Here is a 7,199-nt window from a genome sequence, read left to right as displayed (position 1 = left end):
TTGCTATAGTCCCAAAGCTCTATACACTGTCATAATTATGTGTCATGCGACTGGGGGAATCCTTGCCTCTGCTTTTACACCCCCCCCATCATTATTTTTGTACCTCCAAAAATAGCAAAAAATCACACCCGTGTGAAGTGAGTGGTGCAACTCCGTGTGGGGGTCCCTGGGGGGTCCCTGGAAGTTCGCGACCCACAGGAACGCGGCCAGGATGCCGGCCTGGTCCGGAATGGTTGAGAAATGACAGAGTTACCGTGTGGGGGTCCCTATACTCTACTGTACTGTACTGTACTGTACTGTCACTGTACTGTACTGTAACACCCCAAATCATCATCTACAGTTAATGTGTGTGTGTGTGTGTGTGTGTGTGTGTGTGTGTGTGTGTGTGTGTGTGTGTGTGTGTGTGTGTGTGTGTGTGTGTGTACTCTACTGTCACTGTACTGTACTGTAACACCCCAAATCATCATCTACAGTTAGTGTGTGTGTGTGTGTGTGTGTGTGTGTGTGTGTGTGTGTGTGTGTGTGTGTGTGTGTGTGTGTGTGTGTGTGTGTGTGTGTGTGTGTGTGTGTGTGTGTGTGTCGCTCTGGATTAAGAGCGTCTGCTAAATGCCTAAATTGTAAATTGTAAATTGTGCAAAGAAGAGAAACTCAAAAATGATTTCAGTTGAGCACACTGTTTGTAGCATGTGGCGTGGGCCGTGGCCGTTCTCCAAAGAATAATTATCTCTTACTCCTCTCTTCAGTGTGTGCACACAAGTGAAAAACAAAACCATCAAGTAAAATCAAGGCATTGATGCCCCAGCTGGCTGTAGCTAGCTAATTAGCCTCTTCTGGTTTGTCCCGTCTTGCTGCACAGCAGCTCATCAGTGGCTAATGAACACTCTTTGACTATCTCCACATTCTAAAGAGAACCATATGTCATGAAGGAGCAATAGAAGAACTTGTGAAGCGCTCCCAGGAATGGCCAAATGTTCAGAGGATCTCCTGTTGTGGCAAAGAATGGTTGTTTGTCTCAATTATGGCTCTAGATCAGGGGAGTGTGCTCACATGGACACCCATCCACTCTCACAGATCCTGGGGAGAAATTTGGGGAGACTCTTTCTTTGGACTGTTGAATATAATAATAGCAGTGGATCTGAAGCGGATTGAAATGAAAAGACCTGACATCACTTGACCACCTTAAACCTGGCATACTGTAAACTGTAGCCTACATGGGCATGTCAGAGGTTTTTAAATGGTGAAAATAGCAGATCTACAACACATCATTTAATGCTTTATGCAACGCAGATCTCACAATACATTACAATGGTAAATGGTGCATTTATATAGCGCCTTTATCCAAGGCGCTTTACATAGATTGTGCATTACATTCACACACACATTCATACACCAATGGCGGAAGAATCCATGCAAGGTACCAACCAGCACATCAGGAGCAATTTGGGGTTCAGTGTCTTGCTCAAGGACACTTCGACACTAACTCTGAGGGAGCCCGGGTTCGAACTGGCTACCTTGCGGTTACCATCCAGGAACTCTACCCCTGAGCCACCGCCGCCGTGCGATGCGATGCATTCTGTGCTTGTTGTATTTTAGTTCTGGGCTTAGGCTTTTCATTAAAACATCCTCTGTAGGGAATGATTGCAATCCACACAGCTTCTTATCAAAGTTATTACACTGCTGGCTACATTAATAGGCTTACGAGATTAATTCCTAATCAATATGAAGCTTAAAGGGCAGCAGATATGGCTGAGGAAGCGTTTTGATTGGTTTCCATTTGTCAACTTCTGTGCAAACGAATACATAGACAAATACATTCATTCATATATTAAACTTATGGAAAGAACATTTGATTTTAATCGTACAACAATGAAGAAGCAAACAATGAAATCGGAACTACACGCGCACACACACACACACACACACACACACACACACACACACACACACACACACACACACACACACACACACACACACACACACACACACACACACACACACACACACACACACACACACACACACACACACATAGAGGGTGTCAGTCAGGCAGCAGCCAGTTTTGACAGGTGACAAACACAGCAGGTGGCATGGCAACTCTCGGTAAAAATAGTCTAATTACTGTACATACTGCAACGTTAAGTGGTGAACACATTGATGCAATACTATAATTACATCTAATAATATGATTGTGAAATGGGTATTTTACATTTGGTACAGTAACTGTAATTGTTGACAATACTTTTGTACATTCACACAAGTATTTTGAATACAGGAATTGTAGTGGTATAGGCCTATTGCTAAAGAAATCTTTCTTCCACCACTGCATACTCCAAATGTAGGCTACTTGATCAATGAAATTAATTCAAAATGTGATTGTGCAACACCCACTTGGACAGACCCCTCTCCACACACATGCACGAACGAACGTGCAATATATATATATATTTTTTTAATGTTTTTTTTTGCGGCTTTCGCCTTTATTTTATATTTTTTATAGAGGGACAGACAGTAGGCTGACAGGAAATGGGGGAGAGAGATGGGGGAGTGACATGCAGTAAGGGCCGTCGGGATCGGGAGAACCCGCGGCACACTGCCAGACTTGGACTACCGGCCAAGGTGCCTGGACCGCTGAGCCACGGCCCAGGCCACGAATGTGCAATATTGACAATGAAGGTAAATGATATTGTTGAGTCGATAACATTATTCACATCTAGAAATGTAACATATGAAATGTATTTCCAGCTCCTGAACAAACTCTCAAGTTAGCTGTTGTAAATGTGTAATGAATCAATACTCCCCCTATAGCTGCATGGCATATATCTTGACAGAAACTATGTTCTGATAACACAGATGTCAGGGTCATGAAACTGCCTGGGCCGTTTACTGTTTGAACTAAATCACTAACTGAATAAATCTATTCATTTCTCAGTCAGTTGAGCTCTCAGTCAGTTGTAAAATTGTCCTCATTGGACTGAAATAACTAGCCATTATTAGCCAGTGGCCCCATTGAGCTCCTTGATGAGGGAAGGCTTTGTTTGTCCCACTATCCCTCCTCATTGACTACCTCTGCAAATAAATTACTTGAGTCACTGAACGAATAATACATTTTGAAAATAGCAGATGTGCAAGCTCACAATGTGAGCTTACAATTAAGCTTGACTGTATTCCTGTGAATAAACGTGAAATTGACTTTTAAAATAAACATGTTTACATTACTGAAATACAAGCACATATAAAGGTTTTGCCGACTATCCAGTCCATAAGTGCTATAACGTTATTTTGGATCTCACAGAAAGAATAGTTTAAATCCCATATCCCATATAGTTTAAATCCCATATCCCATATAGTTTAAATCCCATATCCCATATAGTTTAAATCCCATATCCCATATAGTTTAAATCCCGAGACGTTCGGCTGCAGATTTCAAGTTATGTGTCTCGTGACCTGCTGTCAGTGAACAACCTTTCTCATTTCACTATTTTAATGAGTTGAACAGTTCAGTGAGTGGGACGACACGGGCAGAGCTCTGGTCGAGCATTGAGCAATTTGTTGAACGCATCCATTTCGATTAATCTTTTCAGTGAACCGATTAATGCAATTCCGTACACTGAAAGGAACGGCAAGGCCATCATTACAGTACGTTTTTAGCATTGGCTTGCTACCCCACTGTTTCGTAATAACGACGGTTCCCGGGGATCACCAGGTGGTCCAAATGGACATTTAGGGCTCTGTATAACAGTGTACAAATTGAATCTTACAGTGTATATTGGGGGGGGGGGGTAATAAACAAAATCAAAAGGGGGTCCATGCTAGGTGGCCTAATATACATACCATACTGCAGGGGTCCTTGAAATTAAAAAGGTTGAGGTGCTATCGAATTAAATTGCTGTCACAGCTCTGGAGATATGGCCATTACAGATGTTAGTTGGGGGGTGAGGGCGGGGGTGTTGGTGTTGATGGTGGTGATGGCAGAGTGCAGAGCCTCCCGTGTTGCATTATTAATACCTGATGTTCACACATGACCTGTCGTACATGCACTTGTCTCGTCTGGCCCACCATGAATGGAGGTTGTGTGTGTGTGTGTGTGTGTGTGTGTGTGTGTGTGTGTGTGTGTGTGTGTGTGTGCGTGCGTGCGTGTGTAGGAGAGAGAGAGAGAGATAGATAAAAAGAGAGAGAAGTAGACAGACATATAGAGAAATGGGGAGGATATGTGATGGGGGAGGGAATAATTCAGTTTATAAGCATCACAGACAGGAGGGACGGGCAAGACAAACAACTCAGAAATAATGACTGAGGGTAGACTTGTCATGGCGTGATGGTGGCAGTGCAGTGATGCGTTATGTTCTCCCCAATCCACCCATGACAGTATCTGAGTTCCATGACCTTAACGTTTAACAAATCCAACCCTGCATGGTCCCACATCCACCTTGTCAACTAGCACCGACATCAAACTATGATGCCTCTTGTGACCATGGAGGCGTGGTCAATGCTGTTTGGCCACTCAGAATAGCCAAATGGCATTGATCACGCCTCCAGGTCTTAAGTTAAGTAATAAGACCTGGTACTTAAGACATGCATAATACTGCCCCATGAGTTCTAAACGGCTTGTAACAATATTAATAAATTCTAACATCCATATTCTGGGCATGCGAAAATAGGCAAAACAATGTTGCAGTTTTGGGCTCCTCAAATGGAGCCACTGGCCTACTGCCCTATCTCAGTTCAGCCAGAACTGGACGTCTTCTTAGACAGAAACCAATTGATTAATTTTAATCACTTAACCATTGAACCCTATATATTTCATTGACCAAGGTCCCCCAGGTGGCCATCCTTGGCCCACACCATTGTCTGTCAGCAAATCTCTTTGCTGAAAATGGCCAAACTTACAAACTACAAGCTCACGACACATCAAGTTGCGACTTGTAGACTGGATATATTCCCACCACGTTTGCTTTTTTATTTAATTTTGAAGGCTTTTATGCCTTTATTGATAGGACAGAAGACTAGCTGAAAGGAAATGGGGAGAGAGATGGGCCTGGCTGGAAACAAGTTCTTGAGCTTAGCCCAGATACCCTGGGTAAATATAGTAATCATTTCATTTCATTTCATTTGACACGCAGCAAAGGTTGTCGGGATCGGGATTTGAACCCGTGACAAGCTGTCAGGCTGGCATTGCAGCCTAGAGTGCCCGGACCGCCAGGGCATGTTTTCTTATTTTAACATGGCCAGAAAGAATAGAGAAGCTAGGGTAAGTAGCTAAGCTCCTACTAAGTATACGATATATAGCAAAAGCTATTTTTAATTAAAAAAAAGGAAAAAGATTTGAACATTTCCTTGTTTAAATGTCTTTTTTTTTTGCTGTGTTCGACTATAATGACATGTCGGGGGGGGGGGGGGCACTGATCCGTCACAAGGCCCTGAGAGAGAACTTTGCTGACAACCATATAATGAGCTTCTGTGAGGATTTCGCACCATTATTGTTGTCTTTATCTTCTCTCTTCTGAAATGTGGAGGACAGAAGATGGAGTGAGGGAGAGAAAGTAAACAACACAACGCAGGTTTCAGAGCAATGAAATTACCCATGCTTATTTATTCAGAGACATCACCCCTGTAAGAGTGCCCCCCCCCCCCCTTTCTCTCTCTCTCTACTCTCCCTGGGTCTTTTCAAGGGCCAGCCTGCCCACCACCAAATCACATTCAGACAAACCGGTTGAAAGGCCAAAAAATAATGGTGAGTGTAAAGAAAAGGAACAAAAAAAATAATGAGAGAGAATGGAAAAAATAGAGGGGGGGAGGGGGTGCACGGGGTCTGAGGGTGACAGAGAGATAACAGAAAGAGGAAGAGCAAGAGAGGGAGCAATAAGGGTGGCTTAACCACTTCAAATCTATAAACTTCGATGACTATAGGGTCCCCCAGGGGTCTATGTTTGGTCTCTTGAGCTTTGTAGATCAGCTATTTTCGTCGAATGATTGCCTGTTTTCGTCAAATGTTCTCCTATTATGACATGCCCAGGATAGGGACGCTATATAGCTAGGGTTCATGTGGTTGAATAAAAGCGAAGACTCCTTCCAGGGTGAAGACCAAAGAGGAGAATAAGGGAAGAGTTTCAGGCGGAGAGCATTCGGAGCGCTTGTTAGCGATTGGAGCGCTCGTTAGCGTTCAGCCTGGGAGGGAAGGAAATTAGGAAATTGGGGGGGTGGGGGGTATAGAGAGGAGAGGAGACGCCGCGGGGTGGAGGTGAGCGGCAGCAGAGACGGGTAACTGGGAGTCTCCCAAGGGGTCGCGGAGGGAGAGGAGTGCGGTTAAGCAAATGAAACCCCCCGTGGAGGCAGTGAGAGTGGGGGGGGGGCTTTTTGTTTTGGGAGACGCAAACTCTGGTATAGTTGGCAACCCCCCACAGTAAGCATACCAGAGGCATATTCATATTATGTTCCACATTCGAGGGCAGCTTGCAGAGGGGTTGGTGAGGATGGGGGTGCTTTGTTGGAGTGAGGTTGAAGGGGGGGGGGTCTCTCTCATCTTCATCTATGTCTCATCCACCACCCCCACCACACACACTCACATGCATGTACGTAACCCTGGATGTTCTATAGTCCCTTCCCCAAACGTTACCCACACGCCGCTTCATTACCCGTAAACACACACTAAAGGTCCTTGTAGACTTCCGCAGATGAAAATACACAGCACACGCACGCACGCACGCACGCACGCACGCACGCACGCACGCACGCACGCACGCACGCACACACACACGCACACACGCACACACACACCCACACACACACACACACACACACACACACACACACACACACACACACACACACACACACACACACACACACACACACACACACACACACACACACACACACACAAAATACCTCCTCTCTTGTGCCTCCAGCAGAAGGGGTTTATATGGATCTAGAGCAGATTAGATGGCTGAAGATAAAATTAAGAACATAAGGCTTAAATACACCTGAGTGGGGTCTCCTCAAGATTAAATTGATCACTTAGTGCACAATCTGAGTCGGTGACCTGTCACTAGCATCCTCTGATTTGCACGAGGACTTGGTTGTAGCACCATGATGAAATGCCATGAGCCTCAGAACATATAAGAAACATTTCCAGATTTGGACAATATTGTCCCTTTCTAAAAAGCTGCATCCTTATGAGCATAGCGTCATCTCTGCTA

This window comes from Electrona antarctica (assembly GCF_951216825.1).
Source record: "Electrona antarctica genome assembly, chromosome: 12".
NCBI classification, from domain to species: domain Eukaryota; kingdom Metazoa; phylum Chordata; class Actinopteri; order Myctophiformes; family Myctophidae; genus Electrona; species Electrona antarctica.
Note: the sequence above shows the minus strand (reverse complement) of the source record.